Source organism: Crotalus tigris, unplaced genomic scaffold, assembly GCF_016545835.1.
Source record: "Crotalus tigris isolate CLP2741 ecotype Arizona unplaced genomic scaffold, ASM1654583v1 scf7180000019563.1149672, whole genome shotgun sequence".
Classification (NCBI taxonomy): Eukaryota; Metazoa; Chordata; class Lepidosauria; order Squamata; family Viperidae; genus Crotalus; species Crotalus tigris.
Window position 1 is genome coordinate 124,469 of NW_024097595.1, and position 14,529 is coordinate 138,997.

General features: G+C 38.2%; 1 long non-coding RNA gene across 1 annotated transcript; it reads right to left on the reverse strand.

Annotated features, from left to right (window-relative positions):
• Nucleotides 1-6: 6 nt before the first annotated feature.
• Nucleotides 7-14,181, reverse strand: LOC120317257. Its single transcript, XR_005559176.1, has 4 exons — nt 13,902-14,181; nt 7,893-8,005; nt 7,742-7,790; nt 7-942 (listed from the first exon to the last, which is right to left on the reverse strand). It is a non-coding gene; the product is annotated as an uncharacterized LOC120317257 (long non-coding RNA).
• Between the last annotated feature and the right edge of the window lie 348 nt (nt 14,182-14,529).

The window sequence follows — 14,529 nt, forward strand, 5'->3', positions numbered from 1 at the left end:
TGCACACAAACAAACCAAAAGGGAGGAGGAGCCTGCAACACAGAAAGTTAGGAAGTGTCTAGAAGAGCCTGAGATTATGACGACCTTTTGAGTTCAACCATAATTATAGGCTACAGCTGGGAAAAATCAGACTATGCCAGACTATACCAAGGAAGACACTGTTGCATGCAGTCGTCTTCCTGCCTTTTTCACCTGGCAATGGGAAAATTCAAGAGAATAACAACAGAATGGGCACCTGCAATGGGCTTCTGAAGTTGTACATTGCCAGCTATTTTCCCATAAACCGATCTGACCTCTACATTACATTTGGTCATGATGTGTCAGCCCTTTGAGGGAGTGTCATATCTGAGACGTTTTCTCAAATTACATTTCTACTTTGGACTATGTCTTCTCTCACCTGACTGGTGCTTTGATTGTAGTTCTTCCTCTGTTTCCTCAAGGTTATTATCACAGCCCTTTATGGGGTGAGAATTAATCTTCAAATTTTCTATTTTTCCTTACCTTCTCTTTTCTTTTGCATTATGCCTTTTTCAGTTAGAAGCCCAGGGGTACAGATATTTTGTTTGCAGAACCATCCACAAAAGGGATCTCAAAAGTCAAGAATGGCAGGCACAACCACATAAGACAAGACCTGCTACCTTTTTTTCTCTCGTGCAGCTTAATCTCAAACACACCTTTGACTGCACATTCAAACATAATTGAATTTTTCAACTTCTGAGGATTCCTCTGCTTGTTTTTATTCATAGGGATCTCTTGGCTATAAATGTTTTTAACTTCTATGCTTTGATTCCAAATCCAACTTCTTTGTTTGACCACTTCTTCTTCCAGTGCTTGGTATTTCCAAAAGTATTCATGCATCTTGAGAACACTGTCTCAGATTAGGTGCTAATTGTTCCACCATTATCTGAGATCTGCTTGGCTTTGCTTTCTGCAGGGACTAACCTAAGCAAGGAAGACAAGAGACATTTTGTTCCTCCCATCTTTTTATACACTTTGCCCTTCTAGCTTACAGGAGGAAGGTTTGGAAAAGCAATGCTTCTATCATTCAGAAATGTCCTTTGAGAGGAGGGAACAAAAATAGGTGATGAAAGGACAATGTGTATGTTTTTTACAGAGTGTTGCTTCTGCCATTTGATTTTTTTTTTTATAACAGGTCCTGGTATAAGTAGGCCTGATTCTGCCTCCCATTTCTTCTTAGGGACAAACCATTGGAAAAGACTCCTTTACCAAGTTTAAGAAACTGGGGTTGTTTGCAGAGAAACAAAAATATTACTGATGGTCCAATATAATACTCTAGCTAAGATCCATATTATCCCAAAGCTAGGCATTTTTTTCCCCAGCGCATCAGACAGAAAATCCTATCAGGCATTCCTTTCCATCCTGGCGACAGAAAATGCAGTAATCGCCAATGGAAAAAACTAAGAATATACTGCCTTTTGTGATACTGCGAACCTGTCTTGCTCAATTTAATAGTAAGGTTGGCCTTATAAAATAGGGTAAAAGTGTTTTGAACGTAACTAGAGAATAGGATAAGGGAAAAACTTAGGGAGACTAAGGGCGAAGAGGCAACAAGTTGAAATTTATCAACCATCCAAGAAAAAGAAAATCACAAAGCCAGTAAAATGCTGGCTATGATTAATTCACATACTGAAAGGGAGTTATAATGTCTACCTGTAGAATTTAGCTTCCTGTTGGCAATTTGTTAGTTCTGTAATAAGCTCATAATATTGCATTAGTTGGTGAACACACACTGTTGCAATGTTGTGGTTTGACCAATCTCAGAAAGGACCCCATGTATGGAGAAGAATAGACAGTTGATGAGAGAGTAGCTGCTTGTGTACTCAGGGGAAATCTGATTGTGAGGCAGAGTACATCACGCTTGGTTTCATCAGGACTTAAACTGACCTCTGGCTCGCCTTTGAAGAAACAAATGTGGTTCTGTGGGCACTAATTCAAAATAAGCCAACACAAATTAGTTCCATGCACTATCTAAAATTCAAAATCATTTCCCTGAAAGAGCACTACAAAGCTAACTGAATTACAGCATTCAGTCACAAATGCAGGACTATCAGAACAGGTAAAAAATTTTTATGGATCCATGGAGGTTCCTCTTATAAAACTTTACCAGTACTTGGAAAATGAGACTTCAGAAGATTTAGAGCAGGGGTGTTAAACCGCTGGCCTGTGGGCTGGTTGCCTCATGTGGAGGCCACGTCCACCCCAGCTCCGGCAATGCGAAAAAAGTCACGACACAGTACGTGACGTGGCGAGTTTGACACCCTTGATTTAGAGGAGTCTTTTCTGTCACATGGTCCCTAAAAATCAGCCGAATTGTACCTTTCTTTATTCTTAAATTGGTTCATTATCTGGTGTCAGATTGAACTATAGTTTCTCATTACAAACATTTCACATGCTCATTATCGGGCATCATTAAGTTACTTAGTTTTAAATATTCCAGTCAACTCAAGTATTGAATTGCTTTCTTGAAATTTGACAATATGAACTAATTTTCAAAACGTCTACAAAGAGGCCTCCTCTTTAATAACAGGAAGCAGGCAAAGGGCTATTATAAGCTGCATTTCCTGATGTAAAAATGCATTAACCTTCAGTGGAATTACACTGATTTACACTTGAGAATGATTTGCTCAACAAAATATAGATTTATTCCTATAATCTGCTTCTAAATTTTGAGGCTTAAAAGGGGGGATGTAATTTGGTTTTAGAATCACTGAAGCGGAAAAGATTCTATGAAGTAGATATTTCTTTGATAAAGAAAGGAGATTGCACACATTTGTTATTTCAATTTCTACCTTAACTTCTAATCAAACAAAGCATAAAACTCTTAAAGCCCAATATTAAAAACAGGTTGCAATTATTAGTATCCCACCCTCTTGATCTTTAGGAAAATTAGAAAGACCTGTCTTGCAAAAGAAAAGAGGGTTTGTATTTAAAGGTTCGTGGTTGCCTCCATGTTTTTGTTTTGCCTTTTTTCCTCTTTTTAATTTTTATAGGTATTAGAGGTTAGGGATTCATTGTTTTATATGTTGACACTGTTAGCCACCAAAGCCTTCAAGAACGGGCAGCCCGTAAACCGAATGAATGAGTGAACTAAAGTCACAACTAAAGAACAAAGACATACTTTGTCAAAAGTAGAAAGTGTGGAGGATTTTCCAAGAACTGCATTCCATAGTTTGGAATGATGCTACACATTGGCTACAACTCAATATTTTGGCTAGTTATCTTAAAAATATTCTCTTTTTATTAAATACAATTCCCAGAGCTATTTTACAGATATGCATATAAAATGCTTCCTGTTACACAAAGGAGCTGATTCAGCAAGACATAAATGTTGAAGAAATTGAAAACAGTGACAGCGAGACTATCAAATTCAACCTCATATTTATGGAAGAAAAGGTGACCTGAATTTAAGATGATTTTCACAAAAGGAAGATTTATCGTGTTCTTTCACTTCACTCTGAGAATCTCAAGATGCTCCTTCATTTTTAGAAGTAAATCATTTGGGAAGAACACTAGCTTTCCTTTCAGATAATACAATAAATTTAAATGGAAAATTGCCAGAATAGTCCAATACTGTACTGTTTATTTTGTTCAAAGAGAAGATTTCTAGAAAAGGGACTTGTCAAAAAGGAATCTCCAAAACTTTGAGGTTGTTCAAACACATAATAATAGAACTTCAGCATACATATATATATGTAGGTATATATATGTATATATGAGTGTATGTATGTTTGTGTGTGTATATACACACACATATATACAGTGCATTTAGAAAGTATTCAGACCCCCTTCATTTTTGTCAATTTTGTTATTCTACAGCCTGATTTTACAGTTGTTGAAATTAATTTTTTTCTCATTAATCTACACTCAGTACCCGATAATGACAAAGTGAAAACAGGATTTTAGAAATGTCTGTAAATTTATTAAAAAGAAAAAACTGAAATATCACATTGGCATAAGCATTCACCCTTCGTTCAGTACTTTGTTGAAACACCTTTGGCAGCAATTACAGCCTTGAGTCTTTTGGAGTATGACACGACAAGCTTTGCACAACTGGATTGGGGGGGGGGGTTCTGCCATTCTTCCTTGCAAATACTCTCAAGCTCTGTCAAGTTGCATTTTTCAGGTCCCTCCAGAGCTGTTCAATAGGGGTCAAGTCAGGGCTCTGGCTAGGCTATTCTAGGACATTTACAGAGTTGTCCCTAAGCCTGTGTTGTCTTGGCTGTCTGTTTAGGATCTTTGCTATGTTAGAAAGTGAACCTTTGGCCCAGTCTGAGATCATGAATACTGTGGAACAGGTTTTCATTGATGATATCCTTGTACTTTGCTCCATTTAGCTTTCCCTCAACCCTGACCAATCTCCCAGTCCCTGCTGCTGAAAAACACCACCACAGTCTGATGCTGCCACCACCATGCTTTACTGTTGGGATGATATTGGGTAGGTGATGAGCAGTGCCTAGTTTCCTCCAGACATAACATTTAGAATTGAGCCCAAACAGTTCAATTCTGGTTTCATCGAACCAGAGAGTCTTGTTCCTCACAGTCTGAGAATCTTTCAGATCTTTTTTGCGAAGTCCAAGGGGCTTTCATGTGTTTTGCTTAGAGGAGAGGCTTCTGTCTAGCCACTCTGCCATGAAATCCAGGTGGAGGGTTGCAGTGATGGTGGTCCTTTTGGAACTCTGTCCCATCTCCACACAGGATCTCTGGAGCTCAGTCAGAGTGACCATTGGATTTTTGGTCACCTCTCTTCCTAAAGCTCTTCTCCCCTGATTGCTCAGTTTGACCGGGCAATCAACTCTTGGAAGAGTCTTAAGTTGTGCCAAACTTCTTCCATTTGAGAATTATCGAGGCCACTGTGCTCTTAGGAAACTTCAGTGCAGCAGAAATTATATTGTAGCCTTACCCAAATCTATGCCTTGCAATAATCTTATCTCTGAGCTCTGCACGTAGTTCCTTTGACCTCATGATTTTCGCTCTGCTACAGTATGCGTTGTCAGCTGTGAGGCCTTCTATAGAGACGTGTGTGCCTTTCCAAATTAAAGAACTCTCTGATAAATTGAAAGACAAAAAGGACAAGTATAAAAAGTGGAAAGAGGGGCACATAACTAAGGCAGAATATCAGCAAATAGCCCAAGCCTGCAAAGATGAAGTGAGGAAAGCTAAGGCTCAAAATGAACTAAGGCTTGCGACAAAAGTCAAAAATAACAAAAAAAGTTTCTTTCAACATGTAAAAAACAAGAAAAAGGTTAAGGAAAAGATTGGTCCATTATTGGGAGAAAGTGGCAAGAAGGTGACAAGCAACAGGGAAAAAGCAGATAAGATAGGCAAGAAAATGGTAAGTGAGCACCTGTCCATCCTAGACAAATCACCAGGACCAGATGGACTACATCCCAAGGTTCTCAAGGAACCGGCAGATCTCAGAACCACTGAACTATATTTTTGAAAGATCCTGGAGCACAGGGGAACTACCAGAGGACTGGAAAAGAGTTGATGTAGTTTCGATCTTCAAAAAAGGGGAAAAAATGGATCCAGGAAACTACAGACCTATCAGCCTGACCTCAATACCTGGGAAGATTCTGGATAAGATAACGAATCAGTGAACACCTAGAGGCAAACAAAGTCATTACCAAAAGCCAACATGGATTTGTTAAAAACAGATCATGCCAGACAAATCTTATTGAATGTTTTGATCAGGTGACAAAATTAGTGGACTAGAGGAATGCTGTGGATATAATTTACTTGGACTTCAGTAAGGCATTTGATAAAGTAGACCATAATCTACTACTTGATAAGATAGAAAAATGTAGGTTAGACAGCATCACCACCAGATGGATTCATAGCTGGCTGACTGGCCGTACTCAGCATGTGGTCCTCAATGGAAATGCAACTATATGGAGGGAAGTGTGTAGTGTGGTGCCCCAGGGATCTGTTGGGCCCAGTGCTCTTCAACATCTTCATCAATGATTTGGATGAAGGGATAGATAGGGATAGAACTCATCAAATTGCAGATGACACCAAGCTGGCAGGAATAGCCAACACTCCAGAAGATAGGCTTAAGATACAGGAGGATCTTGAAAGACATGAATTATCTAACAAAATGAAATTCAATGGTGAAAAAAGTAAGGTTCTACATTTAGGCAACAAATACCAAATGCACAGGTATAGTATAGGTGATACCTTGCTCAATAGTAGTAACTGTGAGAGGGATCTCAGAGTCCTAGTGAACAATCACTTAAATATGAGCTAGCAGTGTGCTGCAGCTGCCAAAAAAGCCAACACAGTGCTAGGCTGCATTAACAGAGGGACAGAATCAAGATCACGTGAAGTATTAATACCACTTTACAATGCCTTGGTAAGGCCACACTTGGAATACTGCATCCAGTTTTGGTCACCACGATGGAATGGATGGAAACTAACCAAAGAGAGAAGCAACCTAGAACTAAGGAGAAATTTCCTGACACTTAGAACAATTAATCAGTGGAACAACCTGCCTCCAGAAGTTGTGAATGCTCCAACACTAGAAGTTTTTAAGAAGAGACCGGACAGCCATTTGTCTGAAATGGTATAGGGTTTCCTGCATAAGCAGGGGGTTGGAATAGATGACTTCCAGGGTCCCTTTCAATTTTATTATTGTTATTATTATTATATCATGTCCAATCAATTTAATTTATCATGGCTTGATTCCAATCAAGGTGTAGAAACGTCAGCAATGATCAAGAGAAATGGGAGGCACCAGAGCTAAATTTCAAGTGTTGTTTCAAAGGGTCTGAACACTTATGCCAATGTGATATTTCAGGGTTTTCTTTCTTTTTAATAAATTTACAGACATTTCTAAAGTTCTGTTTTCACTTTGTCATTATGGGGCATTGAATGTAGATTAATGAGGAAAAAAATGGATTTCAACAACTGTAGAATCAGATTGCAGCACAACAAAATTGACAAAAGTGAAGGGGGTCTGAATAGTTTCTGAATGCATGTATATTGCAGTTCCTCAAATAATGAATAATCTAAATCAAACCTAGGCATTTTATGGCCCACAGGCCATATCCATCTTTCGGTTGCCCATGTCCAGCCTGTGACCTCAGCAGCAGTGGGGGAGTGGGAGGCAGTGGTGATGGGACGGGGCAGAGCAGGGCAGGGCAGGTAGGGGTGGGAGGCAATATCCTCCATTAAAGTCCCAGTTTCTCATATGGCCCCTTTGGAAAATTAATTGGCGTATGGTGGAAATATTAAAAAGCACATCACAATTACATTCTCAATGAACAAATATGAAACAGATTCAGAGGTAAACTATATTACCTATACACGATGCAGTTGCATACAGAAAGTCTCTGGGATTCCCTGTTTCGTGCCCAAAGGACACTGTTGCACAATCTGTTGCACTGTCTGCTTTGGAGCACCCCTGATCTTAACAGAAGTTCTAGAGCTACTTGATATATAAACTAGCTGGCTACAACTTCCTTTTCAATTTTTGTCAACAGCTTCCTCCACTGAGAATCTGGATGCTGAACAGCAAGGCCTTGGATGATTTAGTAGAAATGTTTGGACATTCTATAGTAAAAAATATGAAGATTGTGGGGAGGGGGGAGAATCAAACATTTTGGAAGGGCAAAATCTTGTCCAAAGAATAGTTTGGACCATATAGCAATAATCCTCTGGGCAGCATAAAAAAACCATCATGTTTTCAGAAAACTAAAGCCATGCACCTCAACCAGAGACTCACCCTCCGTCAACAGGGCCTCTGTCGGAAGGGCACCAGGCAAAGAAATCTCCTAAGAATAAGACAGTAGAAGAGAAGGTTAAATAAATGATGGGTGTGATGAATAAGGCAAACAACAAACGTTGATTAAAGAAAGTTAGATACCTCTACTCACATTTCCACATGGATGTGATGGGCAGAAGGAATAACCTTGAGGAACAGAGGCCAGAGCCGCTATGCAGACGATGGTCGGATAAAAGAAACTTGAAATTGCATCAGAACAGTAATCTGAGAAAACATGTCAGAGAAGAACCTTTCTAATTGTCAGAAAGATAAAGCACATTTAGACTTGCAAAATTCTGTTACCATCGCCCTAGAATAAATTTTGCATAAATTTGGTTTCCTAATCTGGTCTATCTTGAAGTGCTTGACAATGGAAGGAGAACTTCAGTGAAGGAGCATCCTTTGGAAGATGAATAGGGTGGCAAATTGAATTTGTTTTAAGAAAATGAATGTACTTTTCCTGATATAAAGCGTATTAAAGCATAGACATCTTGTACAACATATTTTTTCTCATTTTTTTTTAAGAAACAGGCTAAATTAATTGTAATGTCTTGGGAGATCATGATAAGGCCATTGTCTAACATGAACCACCTTCATAAGGAAAGCTGTTACAACTATATTGTTTGTTTTGTCAAACCCAAATGGAGGAAACAAACGAATATTTTTGAGCAAGGTGTTTGCAGTTGTTGGTTTTTTGTTTTTGTTTTTTTTTGTCTCATGTATAACACAGGAAAAAGGAAAATGTTTCCTTGGTTCAGACCATCTGAAGCATGTTTCCAGAGGGACAGGCATTTTCAGGACAGTAAGTACTGAGGTATAAATAACTTTTGCTAAGTTAGTTATTTACTTGTATTTCTTTTAAAAGAAAATAAGCTATGGAAAAACCTAAGGCTTTTTTCCCCGTCTCAGTTGAACTTTGTTCCAAAAACCTTAAGAAAATTAACCAGCTCCGACATATTTCAATTACAAAGGGAAACAATATGATAATCAAACCATGCTTTTGCTGAACTTCATCTTACTGAACTGATTTTCATATAATTACTTCAGTTCAGTTTGCATTACTGATTCTCCTTATTTCCCTCTTGTTGGAAAGCATAAATTTTCCTGTCACAAATTCAAAATAGATTCTATATTAAGTATATTTTTATATGTATATAAAGGTCTAGATTAACTTTGCTAATTTGAAAAATATGCTCTAGATTAATTTTAGTTCGGTCAGACATTATCAAGAAATCGAACTTCCTGTAGCTGAAAGCAAAAGAGTCTCAGCTGTGGTCTTCTAGGAGAAGCCACAAATGGCTGGGTTCATAGTTCTCATTGAACTATCAACCATAATTAACCAACTATAGTGCCTGTGCTCATGCAAATCACATTTCTGTACAGAACTGGAACAAACTATTGTTACATTTTGTTGTTACCTCCTTGACTCCATGAAGGTTTACAGCAAAGCAGTTGTCTATCTACTGTAACTGTCCTCAATCCAACATTCAATAAACAGGTAGACAAAACATTTTTGGTTCTAGGAGCTATTCCTGAGTCTTGGTACTTGAAGAGAGTTTCACGCGGTAGCTATTTAACACCTAGCCATTGAAAATATATGAACTTTCTATAACTGCCTGCTTTTGATTCAGAATAGAGATCTAACTGGTTTGATATGATCTATGTTGATATTGTTGGATCTCTGAGGTCTCAAGCAGATACCTTCCAACTCTACTTTGAGAAGTCATGAACTGAGCCGGGGATTTTTCTCACATATGCCATCTGCTCCATGATCTTCCACAGACCAACACTCCAGTAATTAATCCAACAAGCAAGCCTTTTGCACAGCAGGAGGAAGGAAAGAAAGGAAAGTTGTGGAGATACTATCTACATATTGTGAATAATAACCATAGGTGGAGCTATTCTCTGTGAGTGTATTATGGCTACTATGACAGTGCAAGCAAATGTATGTATGATACACATAGAAAAACAAGCAGAGTTTCAAGCACACTATGAGAGACCCATCTTGAGTTTTATGATCACATCCCATGGACACATCTGAAATAAGCATAGTAAGGTGTGGCAGTCATTCACAGATGTCATGAAAAAGATAATTTGCATCTATGTCTGATGGAGATGAATTTTGTTTTGTATTTCTTTTTCAGCAAGGACAAAGATCATGCTTTTTTTTTCACACATGGGGCAGAATGAACTTGAGATTTTAAAACTGTCCAATTAGCAGAGATAAATTTCCATGCAAAGATTTGGAGAGCTTAAATGTTAAAAATCTGGGGTTTAATCCCTGCTCATTCAACTATGTCTGTCATGTAAAATTAGTCTGCACCCTCTTGATTTCTGACAGGCATCTCATCTTGAAGACCTCCATCCATAAAAGGAAGGTACAATCTTCTCTGTGTTAGGATGGGTTGTATCTACTCAGTTACTTCCTTCAGCTCATTTTTTTTTATTTAACCAAAATGTGCAGATTTTTTTCATAACTGGGATGTGAGGAAACACAACAGTGATTTGATATCTTTATTCCGGCTATGCCTAAAGTTGCTGCTTGTATGAGTTTTATAATTTCACTTGCCATTCCTTTTCTTAAATCTAAAATGAAATTAATGTTTGCTAGCAAAGGAAATTTTCCTTGGCATATTAAACAAAAAAAAAGAGGCCCAATCACTTCTTGTTTTTGCAGTTCTCAATGTTACTTCCCAAAGCTCTCCCATGTTTTATCAAAAGTAGAAAAACAGGAAATCCCAGTGAGCTCACACTTGTCATAGCAAAGACTATAACCTGTAATGTTCAGAGTCAATGGGATTCTTTCACAAAAGAAATGGCCTCAATTAAAAACAGGGAGATGGTAACTCCAGAGGAGAAAGAAAAAATGGACTCTTTTGTCCCCTTGACCAGTTCTTTAAGCAACCATTACATACTTTATTTCATTCAATTACAGAGCAAACACAGCCACTGCATTTTTTTACATCCATGTAAATCAGGGGTGTCCAACCTTGAGAACTTTTAAGACCTGCAGACTTCAATTCCCAGAATGCCCCAGCTAGCCATGCCACACTAGCTATATATATAGACAGATTTCTTGCATTACAGGAAGTTACCCAGAGCATTTTTATAGCAACTGCCATTGTCATGATCAGTCGGGTTACAAAAATGTATGGCTGTGCAAATCCTTTGAAAGAGCTGCCTTGGAAGGTTTGGCAGATCGTTTAAATCACTTCTGGTTAAAGGAGCCATGTTTTCTTTCAGGTTGTAGAAGCTGTTTCCAGTTTTCTTTACAGGCCTGTCACACGCAGCCATTTTGCACTTTTCCCAACAAATTGATGAGACAGCATGCACAGATAGGTGGAAACAAGGAATTGTTCAAGTACAGTAGCCATTTTAACAACATGAAAAAAAAAATCATTTGTGCATTTCCAAGCCCCTCTTTCAATAGATTTGTATAACCCTATTATATAACAAAATACCTTTGGATCCAGGGACACATTTAAGTATTAAACTACAACTATGCAAAGGCTGATGCTAATAAAAATTGTACTAAATCTGTTACTAGAATTTAGTATCAGTTTATTTAGTATTAACACCAACTGTTCTACAGTACTGTACAATGGCACATGGAGATTTTAAAAGCAAATGTGCATAAATGCTTATAATTTTGTATGCCTTTAAATTGCCTATTTGTATTTGCAAATTCCAACTGCAGATATAACTATTTTGTGACATTTACAATTAATGCTAGATACAGCAAAACATATGTTAAGAATATGTGGAACAGATGTAACTTTTAATTAAGATGAATCATTTAATGCACACTCAGTTTTACTTAAGAATTGGGCCATCCTTCAAAAACAACCCCTCCATTCTCTATCAATCCAATTTCACAGGCAACCATTAATTGAAACTCCCCCGGGAATAAATCCATTGCTATCATCTCAATGAGTACAGTATGAAAAAGTATAATTGTTTGGTCTCAGATACCTTAATATTTTCCACTGAATATCAACCTCACCCCCAAACTTTGGTTTGCTTTTCCTCCTCATACTTTTGATGTTAGATCAAACATGACGTTTATCAGTCAGCAGAATGAACTGAACCTATTCAGACTTAAAAGCCTCTGGGTGAGGGATTTCTTTAATCATATTCAGGCCAATTATAAGGATTTCAGGTCTGTGCCACAACGCGGTTCGGTATGAATTGTTGCAATTTAATAGCTCCGGGGTGGGGGCAGGGTAGGGAGAGGAGGGTAGGGAGAGAGACAAATAATAAAGGACTCTATTTTCTTCCTCTAGTACCTTTTTTCCTGCTTTCCTACTTCAAAAGCTAAGAAGGATTAGGGTAACCCATGAGAACAGTGTTGTACACATCTGCTGCCGAGTTCACACAGTTAAGGAATCCAAATGGCTGATCTCCAGGTTAGCAAGATGACATAAGGAGAAGGTATCTGCAAGGCCTAGCGTTATTTCACAGGCCCTTAGCCTCCTGAACAACTGAGTTGCAGAAGAAAACTTTTGTAGGGCAAGCAGGGGAGGAAATATATTAACTTCCTTCAAAATTTTTAGTATACTCAACCAGCTGACTTGAAGGATTCCAACAAAGCCACCTTGGATACAATCTCTCTCTTCCCATTTAATTTATATCACAGATAAATGGTGCTCATAACTTACGTTCCTCAAGATATAATATTGCACCTTTGCGTATTTAAATACAAGCCGCAAACTGAGCTTTTTCTTCAGAATCTTTTTTTATCCCACCTTTATTATGTTTATAAATAACTTAAGGCAGTGAACATAACTAATATTTTCTTCTCTTCTATTTTTCCCATAACAACAACCCAATGGATTGGGAGAGTGACTGGCCCAAAGTCACCCAGCTGGCTTTCAGGCCTAAAGTGGGACTAGAACTCACAGTCTCCTGGTTTCTGGCCTGGAGCCTTAATCACTACACCGAACTGACTCTCAACCAAGTAAGGAACTAAAATAGGATAGAGAAGATCAATGGTCCAAAGTACATCCAAATCATTTACTGATGCAGATACTCTTCCAGGACTGCTGGGAGAACAGATAGTTCAAAACCACATTCTGAAGTCAACATTCCACTCTGCTGGAAAAGTATACACTGCTGAATGTTTATTAGAACTAGGTTACGATAGTAACATGAATTGTGAACTTTGGTTTTTATACTAAATGCCATGGATATATCATGTAGCTAAAACCACCATAGTATGATGCTTAAACATTCAGATGGGAACTGGGCAGATATAAATCCACCTGGAAACAAAAAACAGTGAAGAGATGTATACTCCAGGTAGTCCTTGACTTACAATAGTTTGCTTAGGGACTGTTCAAAGTTACAACTGCACTGAAAAAAGTGATTTATGACCATTTTTCACACTTATGTACATTGCAGCACCCCCATAGTCACATGATTTACAATCGGATGCTTGACAACTGACTCAAATTTATCATGGGTGCAGTGTCCCAAGGTCATGTGATCACTTTTTGCCACCTTCTGACTAGCAAAGTCAATGGGGAAGCCAGGTTCACTTAACAACATGTTCCTAATTTAACAACTACAATGATTCACTTAACTTTTTTTGTTTTGTTCAAGTGTTAGCTTCCCAGAGTCATTTATATGAAGGGCAGTCTATAAAAGTATTAAATGCATAAAAATAATGCCATAGAAAAATAACTAAATGACACTTATAGTCACAACCAGGGATGGACCCATGGACTCTCTAGATCAGGGGTGTCAAACTGCCGGCCCGTGGGCCAGATGCATCATGCCAAAACTGCGCCCACCCCATTGCTGCCAATGGAGAAAAAGTCATGATACGTCACGACACGTCACATGATGTTGCAAGTTTGACACCCCGGCTCTAGATAGACCTGGAATAGGGAAGAGGATGTTTGCACAAGTTTTAACAATTTATTCCCATTGCCCTGGCCAGTATGATCCATGTCAATGGACCATTGTTGGAATGGTCATCTAAAACTTATGTAAAGATTCAAGGTAAGATGTAACTCCTGGGTTTGTAAGTGGGATAGAAGGAATGTTTCATATGCAGGTTGCCTCTAGGACTTCCATAATTTATGCCAGGCTGCCTGTGAGGATATATCATTTAACTAACCTGGTTCTTTTCTTCTCTTTTGGAACCGTGAAATTGCTTTGCCCTGAGAAAGATGGCCTTTCAAGAATTTACCAGTAATGTAGACAGCTTCTTGCACCACTTACATTGCCAATTTGCTTCTTGGTGGAATTCAAGGTGTGGTTACTTGAGGGACCTGTCAGCAGAGACATTGAGAGTCAGGTGGCATACAAGTCTAATAAATTACTATTAATAGCAATAGTTATTTTTAAAAAAACAACTCATGCCATCATTTTCAAACTGTGATTGATACCCAAGAATGGCTCAGGTTAGTTTTAAGAACTTCTACACATAATATTAACCACCACTATAAAGAAGTATTTGAAAAGTCTGGTCAAAGATGGACTCCATGCCTAAGCAGTCAAAGGTTGCTAATGATAAACAAAGCAAGTTGTGCATTGTGGGTCTGGATTCTGTCTTCCTAAAGACTGCCAGCTCTACAGACTCCTCCTCCGACACCATGTTCAAGGGCCTTTTTATTATTATTATTATTTTTTGAAACCATGGTATTCAAGTATTCCAATTACATGCAGACACTCAATGTTCTCTCCCTTTCTCTACATATAGAGTACATGATTAAAATTCATCAAAAAGATAGCTCAATATGAGA